Source organism: Tachypleus tridentatus, unplaced genomic scaffold (genome assembly GCF_004210375.1).
Source record: "Tachypleus tridentatus isolate NWPU-2018 unplaced genomic scaffold, ASM421037v1 Hic_cluster_2, whole genome shotgun sequence".
Lineage (NCBI taxonomy): Eukaryota > Metazoa > Arthropoda > Merostomata > Xiphosura > Limulidae > Tachypleus > Tachypleus tridentatus.
Window position 1 is genome coordinate 28,419,131 of NW_027467782.1, and position 20,451 is coordinate 28,439,581.

The following is a 20,451-nucleotide window of genomic DNA, read 5'->3' on the forward strand; positions in this document are numbered from 1 at the left end:
TGGTTGTATTGTTCCTTTGAACAGTGATATGTTGGAGAGAAAAATTATCACTAGCTGTGCATGTGAAAGCCCAATGAATTTACATTTGTACCTCCTCTGCAGATAAATCTGAAACCAATTCCAAGGAAGTCATGCCAATAGCGTTTTTCAACTGTAACAAATATCTCTGTGTTAATACATTAATCTAAAATTCATCCACAAGTGAAGCCAGAAATAAAATACAACTGAGCACGCAGGTGCTTATTTTCGTTCATGAGCGAGAATGCGCGTAAATTAATAGATGCTTATTTTGATACATGTGCTTGCAGATGATTATTTTCATATATATGTGCGTATATTCATACGTTACCTCCCAGGTATTTAATTTCGTAGATGGGCGCACGGGTGCTAATTTTGGTACATGCTCGCGCAGTTGGTCATTTTGGTAAATGCGCGAGCCAATGCTTATTTTATTACATGCGCGCTAGTAGGTAAATTCATAGATACCATTTCCGTTCATTGGTAGATACGCACGCACATACTTATTTCCCTACATGATCGCGAAGATGCTGATTTTGTGCATAAATTTGTACACTAACACGCAAAAGCTTATTTTCGAACATGTGCTTGTATGTGTACAAATTGGAAGATCAGCTCGTAGGTTCTTTTCGTACTTGCGCACGCAGGTGTTTATTTTGATAGATGCACACGCAGATTCTTGGTATTCCTATATGTGCGCGCATGTGCATAAATTGAAAGATGCGCGCGCAAGTGCTTATTTGAGTACATGCGAACATAGGTGCTAAAATGACACATGTATACGCAGATGCTTTTTTTGCTAGATGCTTTGTTTGTTTTGGAATTTCGCACAAAGCAACTCGAGGGCTATCTGTGCTAGTCGTCCCTAATTTAGCAGTGTAAGACTAGAGGGAAGGCAGCTAGTCATCACCACCCACCGCCAACTCTTGGGCTACTCTTTTACCAACGAATAGTGGGATTGATCGTCACATTAAAACGCCCCCACGGCTGAAAGGGCGAGCATGTTTAGTGCGATGGGGATGCGAACCCGCGACCCTCAAATTACCACGTCGCACGCCTTAACACGCTTAGCCATTCCGGACTATTATGTAATTATATACATATATAACTTATCCTACGTTACGTGCCTCGGCATGGCCAGGTGGTTAGGGCATTCGACTGGTATTCTGAGAGTCACGGGCTGGAATCTACGTTAAACTGAACATGTTGGCCCTTTCATTCATAGGGCGTTATTATAGTTAATCCCATTTTTCGTTGGAAAGAGTACACCAGGAGTTGCTTTTCCTCTTGTCTTACTCTGCTAAATTAGGGGCAGCTAGCGTAGATCGTTTTCGTGTAGCTTTGCATAAAACCGATGTTGACATCCAATCTACAAAGTTATAAAGAACTTCTGTAGCATAATGGTAATGATCATAACCCACCAGGAAGACTAACAGGCAAGTACAGAACCACCGTCAGTCACCTGAAGTTGGTCTTTCCAGTCCTGATTCCAGGTAATATGTCATTATGGTCAGTACCAAATGGTAAAGTAATAAAAGTTTAAAGGACATGCAGCAAAAGTGGAATATTAACTCGCCAGGACGACTAACGGGTAGTTCAAACAGCAACGGCCCGGCATGGACAAGCGTGTTAAGGCTTGCGACTCGTAATCTGAGGGTCGCGGGTTCGCATCCCGGTCGCGCCAAACATGCTCCCCCTTTCAGCCGTGGGGGAATTATAATGTGACTGTCAGTCCCACTATTCGTTGGTAAAAGACTAGCCCAAGAGTTGGCGGTGGGTGGTGATGACTAGCTGCCTTCCCTCTCGTCTTACACTGCTAAATTAGGGACGGCTAATTACCAGTCACCTGAAGTTGATCTTTTCAGTCCTGATTCCTGGTTATTTGTCATTATGGCCAGTACCAAAAGGTAAAGTAATAAAAGTGTTAAAAGACATGCAGCAAAATTGTAAAAACAAGTCACCAGGATGACTAATGGGTAGTTCAAACAGCAGCGTTAGTCACCTGAAGTTGGCCTTTCCAGTCCTAGTGTCGAGTTATTTAATGTTTGGCCATTTTCCAATTTAAAATTGAACTAGAGAGACTGAGACTCTTAAAAGGGAGCCACAATTAAAAAGGTGTAATGAATAAATATTCAACACTTAAATGAGATTAAAAAGATTAATGGCCATTAAAAAACTAAAAACTTTATCAAAGTGGACAGTGTCACCATCACCAATAACACTCTCCAATGTCACAGACAAACCCTGGGAAAAAAACATGTTTAAAATAGTGCCATCGTTGAAAATCGTACCGATGGCAAGAAAGCAAATTGTGGCTTACAGTGATTTGAGTGTTACACAAACTACACACTGGTGCATCAGTTCCAGATAAAAGAAAACGACGAGTTTAAAAACTGTGACCAATGCGTAGTCTAGTTAGAACAACTTACTCTCTTCAATCCTGACGGAAGCTAGATGGCCAAAGTCCAATTTTGGGTTTGATTTGAAAAAGTTTGTTGTCACGTTGCTCACTCCAAGTGGACTGCCAGCTGGCACGGAGCCGACCCTTGAAGATAACACCATAGTCCATGTACGGAATAGGCATAGGAGTGATGGTGCTGAAGCAGACGTATTTAGCTGCCATGTCTGCAAGCTCGTTCCCGCGAATACCAACATGGCCTGGTATCCAGAAAAACTTGATAGAAGTAGCAGTTAATGAGAAACGGGCCAGTCGATTTTGAATATCAGCGAGAACAGAGTGTAAGCCAACGTGTAGCTATTCCTGGGCCAGTATAGAACTAAGCGAGTCAGTATAAATAGTGCAGGTGGAGTACTGCTCAGCTTCAATATGATCCAGGGCAAGAGATATGGCATACAGTTCAGCAGTAAACACAGAAGCTGTAGAGGGGATTTTGCGTGCAACCACCGAGCCGCAGCAAACCATAGCAGAGCCCACCGAATTACCTGATTTGGAACCATCTGTATAAATGGGAACGAAATGATTGTTTGAAAGATGTTCATTGTATAAAAAACGGTATTTCCAATCTGGAGTATCTGCCTTTTTCAGATGACTGAAAGAAAGGTCACATTTGGGGGTTGTAATAAGCCATGGTGGGATGGGCTGACCTGTGGAATCTGCAATGTTATTCAAGGACAGACCCAATTCATCCAATTACACCTGGATGAGAAGGCCAAATGGAGCAATGGCAGATCGTCTGTTCTGGAAACGTACGACCCACTGAGGAAGGAAAACACATCCCCAGGTGGGATGCTTTGGTAAGGAACGATGATTCGAAGAAAAAAGTAAAGATAGTTGCAAACGGCAAAGATGCAGAGTAGGTTCATGAGATTCAATGTATAAGCTTTGAATTGGAGAGATGCAGAAACCCCACTGCAGAGTCGAAGTCCTTGGTGATGAATGGGGTCCAGTATCTTTAAGGCCGAGGATCTGGCAGAGCCATAGACCATTGATCCATAGTCGAGTTTTGATCGAATAAGAGCACGATATACCTTTAACATTAAACATCAATCTGCTCCCCAACTGGTAGTAGAGAGGACACGGAGGATGTTCAGTGCTCTTGTGCATTTGACCCGTAGTTGCTTTAAGTGTGGTATAAAGATTAGCTTACAGTCAAAGATAAGCCCCAAGAACTTGATCTCAGGGACCACTGGCAGCATAACTTCACTGATATGAAGTTCAGAATCAGGGTGAATATCCCATTGGCGGCAAAAGTGTATGAAAACGATTTTAGAGAAAGAGAAATTGAAGCAGTTCGCCATAGTCCACTTCAGTACACTATTGAGGCCAGTTTGTAGCTGCCGCTCAATATATCTTATGTTCGACGACTGATATGAGATGTGAAAGTCGTCAACATACAGCCCATTCGTAATGGTGAGAGGAAGTTGTTCAGTGATGGCATTTATCTTGATCCTGAAAAGTGTGACACTCAAAACAGCCCTGAGGGACTCCAAGGTCCTGTACAAAAGAACAGGAGAGTGTCGAACCCACAAAAACTTGGAATTTTCTGTCTATTAAAATGTTTTTTAACAAACATAGGTAAATGACAATGTAACCCACATGTATGGAGGTTTCGCAAAATGCCATACCTCCATGTTGTGTCATAAGCCTTCTCAATGTCAAAGAATATTGATACAAGATGTTGGCATTTGAGAAAGGCTTCTCCGATCAATGTTTCAAGACAAATTAGGTGGTCTGTGGTGGAGTGTTGTCGTCGGAACCCACGCTGGGTGGGCGAGAGGAGATTGATGATTCGAGAAACCAAACAAGACAAGCATTAACCATCCTTTCTAAGGTCTTACAGAGACGGCTCATCACAACAATTGGACGGTAGTTTGAAGGAATCTTGGGATCTTTCCCTGGCTTAGAGAAACATAAAATAATAGCCTGGCGCCAGGTATCAGGAAACACATTCTCCTGCCAGATCTAGTTAAAGACAATTGGAAGGACATCAAGAGAAGCAGGAGATAGATGCTGGAGCATGTCATAGTGTACATCATCAGGTCCAACAGATGTACTGCCAGACCGATGAAGGGCCATTTTCAGTTCAATCAGTGTAAAGGGACAATTACAGTCAAAGAGACAGTCAGTTCGAAAGGAAAAAGGTGAACGCTCTGCCTGAGTCATAATGGCTAAGAAAGTGGAGGAACAAGCAGAAGTTCTAGATACCTGGCAAAAGCTTTCACATAGAGTATCAGCAATGCTTCGGACATCAGCCACTTCCTGACCATCAGAAAGTGAAGTCGAGAGGGGGACAGAATTGTAGTGCCCACTGACCTTTGGAATCCTGTCCCATATGACCTTGGAACTGGTGGTAGAAGATATGCTAGTTGTGAACTTAATCCAAGACTCCTTCTGGCTTTGACGTCTTACCCACCCAGCATGTGCACGGGCCCGTTGGAAAGCGACGCGGTTCGAAAGTGTGGGATATCTGCGAAAAGTATTCCAGGCCAGATTTTGAGCCTTCCGTGCTAAGTGGCAAGCAGGATTTCACCACGGACGAGGATATCATAGAAAAGGTGTCCAGATTTTAGGAATACACTGAGTAGCTGCTTGTATAATACAGTCAGTTACTGCTGACACCCAGTCGTCTATTGATGGCTGATTCACGATGGCAGGATAAGTTCTGCGAGAGCAGTGAAAGTGACCCAGTCTGCCTGATCCAGCTTCCACCAGGACACGCGGGTAGAGTGGCATCGACCACGGCCAGTCTCTCTCAAAAGTATAGGAAAATGATTTCTGCCTAGTGGACTATTGTCAACCCTTCATGAAAAATGAGAGAATAATGAAGGGGAGCAAACTGAGAGATCAATAGCAGTAAAGAACTGACTAGGTGCATGAAAATAAGTGGAAGAACTAGTATTGAAAATAAAAAGATTGTGATCAAAGAGCATACGCTCCACAGAGCAACCCCTCCTATCAATAACAGCACTTCCCCAGAGGGGATGATGTTCATTAAAGTCCCCCAAGAGTACAAAGGGAGACGGCAACTGTTCAACAAGAGCATCAAGGTCTGATTGATCACATGTCTCTCCAGGGGACAGGTAGAGAACAAACAGTGATGGTATGACCCAATGAAACATGAATCGCTTCGGCCTCCAAGTGTGTGTTGAGTGAAAAAGACAGGGTGGGCACATGCTGATCAACCAATAGTGCCACCCTTCCATGTACTGGCCCATCACACAGCCTGTCATTTCTGTACAGAGAAAATTGCCGAATAGAAACTGTATCAGCAGGTTTTAGAAATGTTTCGTGTGAGGAAAGACATACAGGATGGTAGAAAGCAATCAGTGTTTTGATATCATCCAGATTAGAAGGTAAACCTCGACAGTTCCATTGTATCAAGGTGGCCATTTTTATTTACGTGCAGGTGAATTGGGTGGAGAACCATTCTGTTTACGACCACGTCTTTTTTCCTTACTGTCCTTACTCGGAGGAGGTCTCTCAATCTCCATGGATCCTGCCCTGGGGCAATTGGGCAGGTCTTTGTTATTGAAAGGGGATTCCAGTGACTGAGGACGCGAACGAATGATTGTTTTGCCTCTTGGTGGGAGAAAAAGATGTATCAGAAGAAATGCCTGTATTTGAAAGTGAAGGGTGTGTATCTTGAAGTTTGTTGGAATGTATGGGAGAAACAGAGATGGGTGTGGAAGTCGATTCACCAACCTCATAGAGGTCAAAAGGCTTTTCATTTGTTTTGAAAACGATTCTCTTGGAGGCACAGAGAGATCTGTCTGCACTCCCACTGTAGTTGTGGAACAAAGTGCAGCAGCGTATGTCTGAGGTGGAGTAACAGGCAGCAATTTCCGAGCCTCAGGATAACTAATGTTATGAGTCGTTTTCAAACGCTGCACCTCTTTTTCCTCCAACCATTTTGAGCAAGAACGAAAGTATAAAGGGTGAGAAACATTGCAGTTGACGCAATGTGAGTCCACGTCACCTTCATAGGCGTCGTGGTCCTTGTCACCACAACGAGCACATGTCAGGGAACCACGATATGATGTCTTTGAGTAGCCGAACCTCTGACACTGGAAACATCGGAGAGGGTATGGAATGTATGGCCGTACTCTGAAAATTAGATAACCTGCCTTGATAGTGGCAGGTGCACGTGATGATGTAAATGTCAAAACGAGAGTATTTGTTGGCAGCGTAACTCCATCTTTGCGAGTGGAGATGCGCCTCACTGCAGAAACTCCTTGAGTGGAGAAACCAGTGAGAATCTCTAACTCGGGGACGTTCTTCAAATCCTTCTCAACAATAACTTTTCGTGATGAATTCAAGGTAGTATGGGGTGTAACCTCAATAGGTATATCCCCAATTGCTGTTGAATTCAAGAGGAGTTCACTGTGGTGGGTTGTGGATGTTTCAACTAATATGACTCCAGATCGAAGCTTCTTTACTGACTTTGGAGAACCAGCAAGACCCTCTAGTCCCTTTTGAATAAAAAAGGGGGACAATTGCCTTAAAGGTTTTTGTGACAGCGAATTTAATATCAGAAAATGAGGTACGTGTGTTACAGATGTTGAAGAGTGCTGCTCAGAGTCTTCAAGACGTGGCCGCTTACCTATTTACTGTTTTTAACTCTTTTATATAAATATTTTGAAGGAGAATCCATAGGGAAAAAAAATTGTACCCACTGACCCCACACACCATGAAGCCCTACGAGAGGATGCACTACAATGTCATGCAAGGACAATGCAGCAATACCAGGGTTTCGTGAGCACTATACCCAAACACCAGCATCAGGCACAATGTCCACAAAACCCGTTGAGAACTTCCAACACTGGTACTTGGTTGACTCTAGCCCAAGTGGACCAGCCGATTGACCCAAGGTGGGCCACCTAAAGGGCCTTTGGTCTTCAGGCCAAAGTGGTGTGTTGGGGTTGTACCCCTCAATTACCAAGATCCTCTCCTCCCCTTCACGGGTCGCCACGCAGGCAAACACGTGGGTGGATGTTTAGATCCCAGAGAAGGTATTCAGACAGAACAGAACCTTCCCCAGGAGGTCCCGTCACCACCTACAGGAATCCACACCGAGGGGTCCTGGAAAATAGAAGTTGGAAAATAAATGTCAGGAGAACCTTATATATATTTTAAACTTCTCCAGACCACAACAAACCTGTTAGATTTAACCTTCAATACGAAACTAACATGGATGAAACATGTAAATAACATATTTAAAAAAAACAACTGGAAACGCACAAATTATGCAAATAATCTAATTGGAAAAATCCAAGGAACCTCACCAGACAACATAATAAAAATCTACAAAACATATTCACGACCTACTATCAAATATGCATTTCCAATATGGTTAAGCAGAGGACTAAAACACATAAATAAAATACAATCAATACAAAACTTAATAATTACTGCAGCATACAAAGTCTCTTGTAGTACATTGCGAAAATTTATGTACAAATATACAAACCACAGCCAACAGACTCTTGCATAGTTCTCTAAATTATTTTTAAAATATTGACAAAAAAAAAACGATCTACTGTGTAAACTTGATCACGACTATGAAAATGATGAAAGTAGACCAAAGGATTAAAGTTAAAAATACATTTTATAAACTACAAATAGTCAAATTTCCTTTGTGTAACCTCCAAAACATCCTAATTGAACACCATTCGTTTTTAAACATTCCAAACCAAAATTGTGAAACAATCACAGCTATGATACACTTTTTGTTCTGCTACTACAATAAGAAAATGTAAGATTGTGTGATTATTACACATTTAGTTAATAAACTATAAAAATTCAGAATGACTATTTCAGTCACATGTAATCTAAAATTATGCACGAATGGTTTACGTTTTGTTTTTTTCAAATTCAAGTGCTTCATTCACATCCTGCTTCCTTCCAACCAACACTTAATTTAAGCACTTTGTGTATATATATATGCTTTTTATGTTTGATTTCCTTTATTTTTCAATGGATATACTTATATGCACACACACACACACATACTGTTGTTCAGCATTCTTTACGTGTCTTGCAAGTTTATAAGTCTTTAATCGTTTATGAGTTAACGTTCGTTGTTTTTCACGTGTAAATAATATAAATAAGCTATTCTACTTTTAAAATTATTATTTTAAGTAATAAATAATAATAATAATTTTATAAAATTTTTAAAGTTTACAAAAAATTTCCAAACAATATGTATGTTAAATATAGTAAAGTAACAATTTCTAATAAAGAGAAAACTCGTTTGTTTGTTTGCTTGTTTTGGAGTTTCGCACAAAGCTACTCGAGGGCTATCTATGCTAGCCGTCCCTAATTTAGCAGTGTAAGACTAGAGGGAAGACAGCTAGTCATCACCACCCACCGCCAACTCTTGGGCTACTCTTTTAGCAACGAATAGTGGGATTGACCGTCACATTATACGCCCCCAGTGCTGGGAGGGCGAGCATGTTTAGCGCGGCGCGGGCGAGAGAAAACTCAATGAAAATATTAGAAATGTGAATAGAATGACACTAGATGACAGCACTACAGGTACAGGATGAGAAGTTAATTTTTTATTAATGGAAGCTCCTTGAAAAACGGCACACAAAAGAGGTGATGAGTTAATAGTGTAAAACTGTCCTCGTTTTCTTGTTAGGAAATTTTTTATTGGAAGTAAAAAAAATAAATAAAATATTTTTACAGACTCATCTTGTGTTATCCCTATAACTAACAGTAAACATTCTTGAATTTACAATTGAAGGCAAAGAGAGCTTTGAGAACATGGCTGTATCATACTAAAAATATCCCTGGAAAAATGTTAATTTACTTTATTCAGTGAACTTCCTTCAAAGATAATAACAGCTGGTGTAAAATCCTGCTATTTGCCAATCAGCTATTTAAGGAGGAAGATATACACACAAACGTGATCACCAAGGAAGGGAATGGCCAGGATTGTAAAATTTGTACAAGGATTATAACATAGGATGGGAAATCAAAAGATGGAATCTCTAACAGAAAAATGTAAAAATGTCTTAACTAAAGATAAATTGCAATGTATAAATAAACTTCTGTTTAATCCAGATTGTTAAATCCTCATTCTTCATAATGAAATGATTCAAGCAAATAACTCAAAATATTCAAATATCCTGCATCATGTTAAAAATTCAATAAATTTTCTTTTTCTACCTGCAGATTTTATACCTGCATGCTGATCCCAGCTTCAGCAGTAGGAGTGCTGTGTTTCCTATATGGGTTCTTCACCTTGGTGGGTGATACTCACAGGTATGAATTAGGGGAGAAAAAAGTTAAAAGAGTTATCAAACAGTTTATTATTTTTATAACTCATGTTTGATCATTTTCTAAATTATACCTCAAATAAATCAGTTACTTAGAGATATGTAATTGATGGAATGTGGTAAGTGATTAATCACTGGACTAATTAATCAGTGTTTAACTAATTAATTATTTTCACACAAGACATTTGTAGCTGGAATAATTGCAAAGAGTAATAATTGGAACCATTAATTTTTATTGGTTGATATGTTTTGAACCATTAATGTACCTTAAAATATTTTTAATAATTTTGTGACAAATTGATTTAAACATAATTTCAGTCAAACAGTTATTTTATGTGGCATTATCATTGAAATTGACAGTTGTATATTATGATTGAGTTAAATGTTCGGCTGTACTATGTTTATTCTATAAACTTAAAACAAAATTGCATTTTTTTTTTACAGCAAGGACGTTTGTGAGAACCACAATGACATAATTTTATGTCCTCGGTGTGACATAAAAGGATGTAAATATGAACAGCTAGGACAGACATGCACTTTTGTCAAAATTACACATCTTTTTGACAATGGTGCTGCTGTATTTTTTGCTGTTTTATGTCACTCTGGGGTAAGTATTATATAGATTTACATGTTAAAGTTATATAAATAATATTCTCTTCTTCAGACTCTGTTAGAGCTTTCATACACAAAATATCAAATTTTTTGTTATTTAGTTTTAAGACTTTTTAAGTAATGCTTTTCTTGTGCCCATTTTCTTTTAGCATGTTGACTATCTAACATGCATAGTAATTTTGATTTTAAGATTAAAAACATTTGTATGCATCAGAAAATGTTCAAATTTCACATATAAAATTTTTTATAACCTCCAGATAATTATCAAACATTTTTGTACAAAAAAAACTTAATGTTTTGTCTGTTATTTTTACTAATGAAACTCTGTATGGGCTTGATAGATTTGACCACTATAAACAATTAGGAAATTAATATAAATAATGCCTTTTTTCATTCCAGAATAACTACAAACTATAACTCATATAAAATAGCTTAAATTTAATAACATTATACATTTATATGCAAGGGGAGGACAAAAGAGTGCCTCTCCCTTGAAAATGTTAATTTATTTGATATCATATTGGAACAGATCTTGTGAAGTGCATTTTACACATTTTTCTATTATCTAATAAAATATATAACAAATTAACAGCATTTTCAAGGGGGCCACTTTTCTTGTCCACACCATGTACATTTATAAATTTATTATTTTTATTATATTGATCTTTCAACTGTGTCTGGATAACAGTGTAGAAGTTACAATGACAGGGTGCATGTATGCTCATGCTACAATATCCAGTAACATAAAACTGACCTTACAAAGGACCTGAATTTTGGGAAAGTAACTCACTAAGAAAATCCTCATGATATGTGTGGTAATGAATTCCCATAGCAAAAGGGTTACTTCAACATAAAAACGTCCAACCTGCAATACTTGAAATGGTCTTAATTTCAAACCAACATAAAGCACATCACATTTGCTACACATTCAAGACTTTAAACTTCTATAACTGAAGTCTCACATCAAACACTTCAAATTAATTCCAAAAGCATGTTATTACTTTGAGATATCTTGTCTGTAATTTGGGACTTTTCAAGGAAAAAATAAAACACTTTACAAAGTTTGTTATTACTAACACTTTGGTGAACAAAAATAGTTGAATAAATTATCATAAGCCATATAAGTTTAAAGAGTAATTTGTATTCTGTTGCAATTTCTGTCTTTAGTGATGATAAACTTTATCACTTTGTTTTTATTTACTTTCAGCCGTTATCTTTCTTGAATTGTGGAAAAGATATTCATCAAAAATCACCCACCATTGGGATGTAACTAATTTTGACACCTTAGAGGTAATGTGTACTTTTATTTCAGTTATTAATTTATCACAATGGACTTGTGTATTTGACATGAACTTTTAACCATGGCAGTATACCTATTGTGATTGTGAAGGTGCTAGTTGTGTCATGACAAATTTGACAGTAATCATACTGTCGATGAAACATTCTGAACTTTATCAGATTTCAATATCAGTGACTTTTTCTGCTGATATGAATATCATTTCTGAAACCACTGGTATGGAATACTGCAAGTAAGAATATAGAGTTTTATCGATGAAACATTTTATAAATTTTTCATTTCACCAGATGGGTCACTTTTCTGGTGATATGAGTATCATTTCTGAAACCACTGGTATGGAATACTGCAAGTAAGAATATAAAGTTTTATCGATGAAACATTTTATAAATTTTTCATTTCACCAGATGGGTGATATGAATATCATTTCTGAAACCACTGGTATGGAATACTGCAAGTAAGAATATAGAGTTTTATCGATGAAACATTTTATAAATTTTTCATTTCACCAGATGGGCCACTTTTTTCACCAGTCACTGAACCCTTCTCTTTCAACAGAGGAAAATTTAGGGACAAAGAGTCGATAGTGAATACAATAACCACTGTCTCTTGTATTACTCACCATTGGCTTTTACTCCAAAGGAAAGTTTTTGCAAACAGTACCTCATTGGTTTGCTACTATTGAAAATCCAGCAAGATTTAACAAATGACACATTATGGTGTTAACAGTCAGTGGGTCCACAAGCAATCCATTAAGCCACATCAGCAGCAGAGAAATCGAACCACAACCCTGGATCTTTTGCTTTAGTTTCTTCATCTTTTGTAGACTGAAGCATTTTACCATAGTTCAGCAATTTTCATTTTCAGAAATTATTTCAACTTCAAACTGTCTTGTAGAGCAACTTGCATCAACCTTAACACCAGAGATATCTGGAGAATTTACAGGCAAAGTGAGATCAGTTGTGAAAGTTATTACAGTTGAGCAAGCCTGTGACACCTCAACGTCATCATGATGTTCTGACCTTCAAGTGGACAAAGTGGTACTTATAGGTGTGAAGCTTGGTTCAACTTTAATTATGTCAGAGTTAGATACAGTACAAGTGACTTCTCATGGCAGAGATGGGTTCTGATTTGGAAGATCTTGTTGTGTAAGTTAAGTGAAAGAAATAGTCTGCTATCTAATGCCTTTTGTTGGTTCTTTTTTGCCAGGTTTTCTTTTGTGCATCACTTAAATGAACATGTTTCATCTTGCAGTCTGAAAAATACAGAAAACACAAAATAATACGGATCATATATAGTTATAATGATCAGAAAAACACTGAAATTTATGGAAAAAAACATTCGTAAGACAGTCAAACATACTAAACTCTAAGTCTACATTTAGACAAAGGCTGTCAGAAAGTTATCCTAGAGTCCAGGTCCATCAGCACATAAACATGAATTCATAAATACTTTCATTGACTTGCTGTATTCTGATATGTTGAAAACCATTCATGACTGGCCTCAATCCATTTTAGAAAAATTAATTTTCAGTCATTGGAAAAGTTTCATTAAGGTTGTTGTTATGGTAGCTGGTTGCAAGAAGCAATGTCAAAGGCTAGAGTACCTTGATCCTAATATCTGAAGAATGAGTTGTAACCTCAACTTTTCTTTTGTGCTCATATTTGACCTGGGACTATTAGATGAGCCAACAAACCATACATCAACAAAATAGGCACATGTCTGAAACTTTACTGACATGCCTGGATGCGAAGGAAAATTCAAAACGACAGCCTTACACTGGGAATAGTCCACTTCATTATTCCAGGCTACAGTAGCGTTTCCAGTGTACTTACACTAAACTAGTTACAGTATTTAGGCCTAATGTTATTGTCACTCAGTTCTCAGATAACATTAACGTTAGGCCTAATGCACTTACAGGGTTACCCGTAAGTCCCTACCCATCCATATGTTATTATGTTATATTCAATTACGCATTATATATTCGTTTCTTTTTTTCAGAGAAATATGGCCAATGTAAGCCCATTTATACTTGAAAATGTCTCGCAGAACATGGCGTTGCATAATATTATGCAGCGAGAATGAGGGACAGCACACAGATACACTGGATACATAAGATATATGGATGGGTAGAGACTTACGGGCCACCCTGTACATTGCAACTGAGGCCACTAACGTTAAGTCCAGTACTTAGTACTAACCTTGCTCACATGAACTTGTTAAGTTTATGCACTTTTTTCAATCCTAAATTGATTTTCTTGATTTTTCAGTTCTTTACATTACCTTCGTATGACCACGGTGCCACACTACTGTACTACTACTAGTAGTATGGTATAAACATTGCAATGTGAACCTTCTTATCGAACATGTCGAAGTCTTACGTAATTTGACCTAAAAGGTCGAATTATCGCCTTTAGACTGCTCCGATCATTCAATTGTTTTCCCAGCTTTTCAGAAATGTAATACAACACATTGTGATTTGAATTTATAGTCACAAAATAGTTGACTTACACCTGAAAGTTTGTCTTCGTTGTATTTGTGTTTCTGTCTCGGATTGTTCGTCTCATAAAAAAATATCACAAGGGTATACATACATGCCCAAATGCTCTTATAGGTTACATGTAATATATGAACGATGGCATTGCTGTAGTAGCATTCCTTTCTGAAATTTTTCTTGGTATGATAAATTACAAAAGATGCACTCACAAACAAAGGTTTAAAACAGCAAGCTATTTGAAGCCAAAAAACTTACGGCTCAGAAAACTTCAGTGAAAAACACACTCATAAAAAATATTATAAAACACACAAATAAAGCAACACTAAGGCAAATAAAACTTAAACAAACGAGACAATAACTCAAATATAAGGCACGAAAACAAAGCCGAAAAAAACATTAAACTAGCCACGTCTCTGTACACATCTGCTACCATTTCGTTTGACTTATATTTCTGTGGTATCATTCTCTTTTGTTTCTGTAAATGTTACTGAATAGAGCAGTAAAAGATAAAACAAAACAGTTCCACTGCCTATAATTTCTTATAAATAGCCACAGCAGAAGGAATGATTGAGAAAAATATTTCATCTGCAAGGTTAGACATCATAACATGTGATCATCTTTTACCTGAAGTTTTATCAACATTTTGTTCTGCTCTTTACAGTAATCTTTCGCAAATCAATTACTTCTTACTTCAGATACATAGTTTAGTAGATTCTCGAAACTTTAGTCACTAACCGAGCCAAAGAAAACTTTTTTAACAATGCAGAGTAAAATCAAGCACGGTAGATAAGAGCAATTACAAAAAAAATCAACCAAAGTTGAGTGTGGTAGTGAAAGAGGTAAGGGCATTATAACTAAGGGGAAATCTCTGTGGTTATCCCTTCCATTGTTGCCCGAATCATGTGCGTATTTTGCGTAATGGTTAATCCAGGGCTGCTTTAGTTGATTGTAATCAAATTACATGTGATTTTACGTATGAATGATGACAATAGTAATCTTTAGAGGAAGTTAAACTTGCAAGTTTGTTGTGGGGATTCAGTTCATTTTTGCAGAGAATTTCCTTTATACTTTGTTTTAAACTTTTGATTTGAAGTTCTTCTGTGATATATTTGAATTTTTGGTCTGGTTGTTGTTTTGTATTAAGCACAAAGCTACACAATGGGCTATTGTACTCTGCTCATCACGAAACCCAGTTTTTAGCGTTATAATTTCGCAGACATCCCGTGAGCCACTGGGGGTTTGGTCTGGAAGTATACTTTTATTTTTAGGAAGGTTGGTGTCAATTTTTCTAATCTGCAAGTTTTGTAAACGTTAAATTTCGCATCATATTTTTTTGTAATTAAATAAATTTCTTATTTTCTATTTCGCCATAACAGAATCAGATTATTTCGATAAAGCTTACGTTGTTTAGTGGTAACTTTAGGCTTAGTTGGCTTTTTTTTTTTTTTTTAAGATACGTCAAACGGAAGTTATGCTGTAATTTTTATTTTAAAAGATTAGATATAAATATATATTCAGTACTCTCTTTGGCGAAATAAATTATTTTCGCTACCTTTTAAAATACTCACAATAATATATCAATTATTAGGCCTATTTTAAATGTAAGGCCTCCACGACGATTATCTTCCCTTTTTCCTTTTCTTTGGCCTATTTCCGTTTCGTAACATCTCGTCTGCTAATTTTTGTCTGTTTCTCTACTTTTTCACACTATTTATTTATCTTTAGCGCAGAAAGTCTAGTTGCTTTGCGCCATGAAACAGCAAACCAAACTATTTATCTTTATTACACCTAATCGTCTGTTTTCTGTATTCTACACATCAAAAAATTTCACGCGACACTCGAAAATCTCTGCATCAATGCGTACGACCCCTATCGAGTTTCGTAATTAAATTTGTCATAATGTTTACTTTAAATTAATTTATTGTGACTCTCATGTTACAAATAAAGCTAAACAATCATTAAGTATTTATTCTTAAAATAAATTGTATAATTTATTTGATAAACATATAATCTTACGTAATTATATACATATATGCTATCAATCTCACTATTCGTTTGAAAAAGTACCCCAGGAGTTGCTTTTCCTCTTGTCTTACTCTGCTAAATTATGGACAGCTAGCGTAGATCGTTTTCGTATAGCTTCGTGCAAAATGCAAAACAAAGAAACAAATCTACTTAACGTAATTACAACTTCATAAATAGAGTATCATATTATCCAGTGTTTGTTATGTTATTAGAGGCAATATTACCCACTTTCATTCACATCATTCTTGGGTTTGTATGCAACTACTTGAGCATCTGCATGATATAAGGTTCTACTCACATTTCATTGGGAAAGTATTTGACATATTATTTGTTACTGAGGCCCTTATCTTCACTTCTAGTGTTTTAAACTGAGATGTCCCATGTTATTATTACTTCATCAACTAACATCCTCTGACTCTGAGGTTTCTGTTTATTTATCTCTTCCTCCTCAGTTTTTTGTTTTTGTTTTTGAATTTCGCACAAAGCTATTTGAGGGCTATCTGTGCTAGCTGTCCCTAATTTAGCAGTGTAAGACTAGAGGGAAGGCAGCTTGTTTTCACCACTGACCGCCAACTCTTGAGCTACTCTTTTACCAACGAATTGTGGGTTTGATCGAGACACTATAATGGCCCTACGGCTGAAAGGACGAGCATGTTTGGTGAGACGGAAATTCGAACCCGCGATCCTCGCATTACAAGTTAAGCGCCTTAACCACCTGGCCATGCAGCGCCAGAAGAATAGTAAACTTCAAGGAAATATTGGTTTTTGTTTGGTTTTTGAATTTCGCACAAAGCTATTTGAGGGCTATCTGTGCTAGCCGTCCCTAATTTAACAGTGTAAAACTAGAGGGAAGGCAGCTAGTCATCACCACCCACTGCCAACTCTTGAGCTACTCTTTTACCAACGAATAGTGGGATTGAGCGTCACTTATAACGCCCCCACGGCTGAAAGGGCGAGCATGTTTGGCGCGACGTGGATGCGAACCCGCGACCCTCAGATTACGAGTCGCACGCCTTAACACGCCGGACCGTTCTTCGTCAAAAGGCATTCAATCTCACTTGAGTTATCGGTTTTTTATTTTGTAACAGATTTACTATTGCACATTTAGTGTTGTACCTTCGCTTCTTCCAGTGTAATTTTATATTTTCTTATGACGTTTACTGTGGGCTGTTTAATTCACAAGTTCTGCCTGTTCTCGAAATTAATAGAAGATTCTCGATCGTAAGAATCAACAAAGTACAAGATGTGTATGTAATGCTAGCGATTGACAATATTGACAACTACTTTATTCGTTGGTTCAAGAGTAGCCCCAGAGTTGGCGGTGGGTGGTGATGACTAGCTGCCTTACCTCTAGTCTTACACTCCTAAATTAGGGACGGCTAGGTGCAGTGGGCTAACAACCTACTCACTTGAAAAAAAAACTTGTTACGGAAACCGCAGTGATTACGGCCCTATGTTCCTTAAGGAATTGAGTGGCAGATGATGATGATGAGTGTTTCGCTCACTTTTCCATAATAATTTATAAAACTGTACATAAATAAAATTACAGCTTTTGAAAACTAACTTCCATTTTAAAATATTTCGTGGTTATTTAAAACAGTTTTTTGTCGAAAGATATCAAATTTTAATTTATTCATTTGCTTGTTAGTATTTTTCTGAAATCACAAACATGGCTCTAATTTATTTCAGAAATCTTCATTAAAACTAATTTCTTACCAAAAGAGTGTATTTACTATACATTGCTAGATATGAATACACAATCGATGTTCAAATGTTATTTTCTCAGTGGCTAAGTGGAAAGTATGAGGGCTCATAACTTTCAAAATCGGATTTTGATACTCGTGGTAGGTAGAACGCAGATAGCCTGTTGTGTTGTTTTGTACCTACCTACCAACCAACCAACCAACCAAACAATGAAGAGTTATTTTATTTTTCATAATGTATAATTAACGCTTATTTATAATTAAAAAATATGTAAATATAACGTCATACAAAATCTAACCACTATGTAGGGCAAAAGTCTTTTATAGACCGTAGTTCATTGATTAATACCGAAAAATAAGGATTTTCAATAGGAAATATACAGCTTTCGGTTATCACAATTTAGATAACTTTATTGTAAATGGTGAGTTTAAATGTTTTATTTTCTGGTTGCCAAACTTTCTTGGTCGTTTAGAATGTTCTTTTTTGCAAAAGACAAAATTTAATATGCCGAGTGATGTAGCCAACTCAACAATGTAATTCAGGACCAGGTTATTCATACTCTTAGAAAGAGAATTTATATTTTTGCTATACTTTGTTGGCACTAGTATGATGCATGCAGAAATAAACATAACCTCGACCATAAAGCATAAACATCAGCATAATGATACGTTTGTAATCAAATGGACAGTTGATCCGAAATAGAATCATAAGGGGACCAACAAAACAAAAACGAAGTTAGATGTTAGAATAGAACTTTTTAGAAGTTAGTTTTCCCAATACCATATTCTATGTTGTATGGTCTTACTCTCAGTACCATAGTGAACCATGTAATACTAACATTAAAGCTGAGTTTGAAGCCACGTTATCGACAAAAGTTTTATTGTTGCATTAGACACATGTTAAATCTTCTGGAATTAGACTGCAGTTTGAAGCACTAGACACAATACATGACGTTACGGAATAGTGTGGGATCTCTTGGTCCATCCTGGCTCTTACATCCTCTAATTTAAACTATAAATGTTAATGAATAAATTTTTAGAAGTCTTAAAGCCAACACTTATTCATATACTTATCAAGCTTTCTGTTAAACTTGTTTAAATTTTCTGCTCTATAACATCCAAAGAAAACCCACTTCAAAGGCCAACTATCTTGTAAGAAAATTAAAGTTATCTTAGCTGAAGGTGACTTCTACTCTGCCAGTATCCACTAAGTAACTTGAAACCAGGATTGGAAAGGCTAACTCCAGTTTACTGATGGTGGTTTTTGTACTTATCTGTTAGTCTTCCTGGTGAGTTATGATTATTACAGTCATGCTACAGAAAGTCCTTTACAACTTTGAATCACTGCAGTTTTGACATTGTAGACTAGATGTAAACATTGGTCTAATGCTATTTGTTGTTTTTTTTAACTTTGTTTTGTTTTACCTTGATTTCCTTTAATGAATTTTACTAAATTTACTTTTACCTTTTTACTGGATGTTTGGCACAGATAACCTGGCTGCTTTGTGCCATAAAACATTAAATCAACCAATCAACCAACCTGCCAGTGTTTATACTAAACTCCTTTTGCCCTACTTTTCTCACTGTTAAGTATGAATAAAGATGATGCATCAACATTATCAATTCCCTTTACAATCTTTAACACCTCAATCATATCACATCCCTCCTCCAATTCTTTTCCAAGAGAAAGCAGTACAAGAGTTTTCAGCCACTCCTCATATGACAACTCCTCCATCTCTTTTGTACTTTAATTATTAAAAAAGTCTTTAACACTATATTTGAAGGAAATTTTTGTCACACATCATCTTTGTTTAACCATATTTCAGTTATTACCATAATATCAAAATCTTTCATTCCTACTAATGCTCTAAAGTTATTTATTTTATATCTTTTTTTTCTGTTATTATGATTGTAAGAAATAAGTCTACCCTTCTAATTACTTCTATACTAATTTCCTCAACTAAACTTTTCTCTGCCTCTTATTTATTTTTCATTAGTTTATCGTGGGCCTCACCACTATCTAGTCATGTTGTGTATGTCACGAGTAACAATAAATATGAATTTAATGAATTTTAGTATTTAGGTGAGACTTTCCAGATTTTGAAACAGAGTAACCAAAGAGCAAATAAACATGTGGCTTTTATCACCATTTTAACTTCACTGCATACTTGTGAAGATTTTAACATTCAACTCATAGTCAGAAACTACTTACGTCAAAGTTTTAGGATTCTTCTACAGTAGATGTCTGTGATTTGTTAGTGATAAATTTGAAAATAACATGCAGCAAGCAATTCACTTATTTTAAAATTAGATATTTAAAACAAGTTAACTGTACCTACAAGAATTCTCTAGACTATGATGACTACAGTGGTATATTAAATGTGACAGTTCTCTTCATGTTAAAAGTCCACTTAGGCTGATTAAATTATTTTAGAATCCATTTCACAAACTGAACTAACTTAGAATACCGTGTTACAAGTTATTCTCTATATTTCTATCAAACTGTTAAATTCATTTTTAAATATCAACCAGTTTCAAAATGAGTATTGTGATAGATTTTT

The 20,451-nt window shown here is 36.8% G+C and overlaps 1 protein-coding gene and 1 long non-coding RNA gene across 2 annotated transcripts in view; one reads left to right on the forward strand and one right to left on the reverse strand.

Annotated features, from left to right (window-relative positions):
- Positions 1 to 20,451, forward strand: part of LOC143243018 (uncharacterized) — a 224,325-nt gene that overhangs the window by 54,707 nt on the left and 149,167 nt on the right. The window lies entirely within an intron of this gene.
- Positions 9,981 to 16,014, reverse strand: LOC143243025 (uncharacterized). Its single transcript, XR_013023752.1, has 2 exons — positions 15,731 to 16,014; positions 9,981 to 12,920 (listed from the first exon to the last, which is right to left on the reverse strand). It is a non-coding gene; the product is annotated as an uncharacterized LOC143243025 (long non-coding RNA).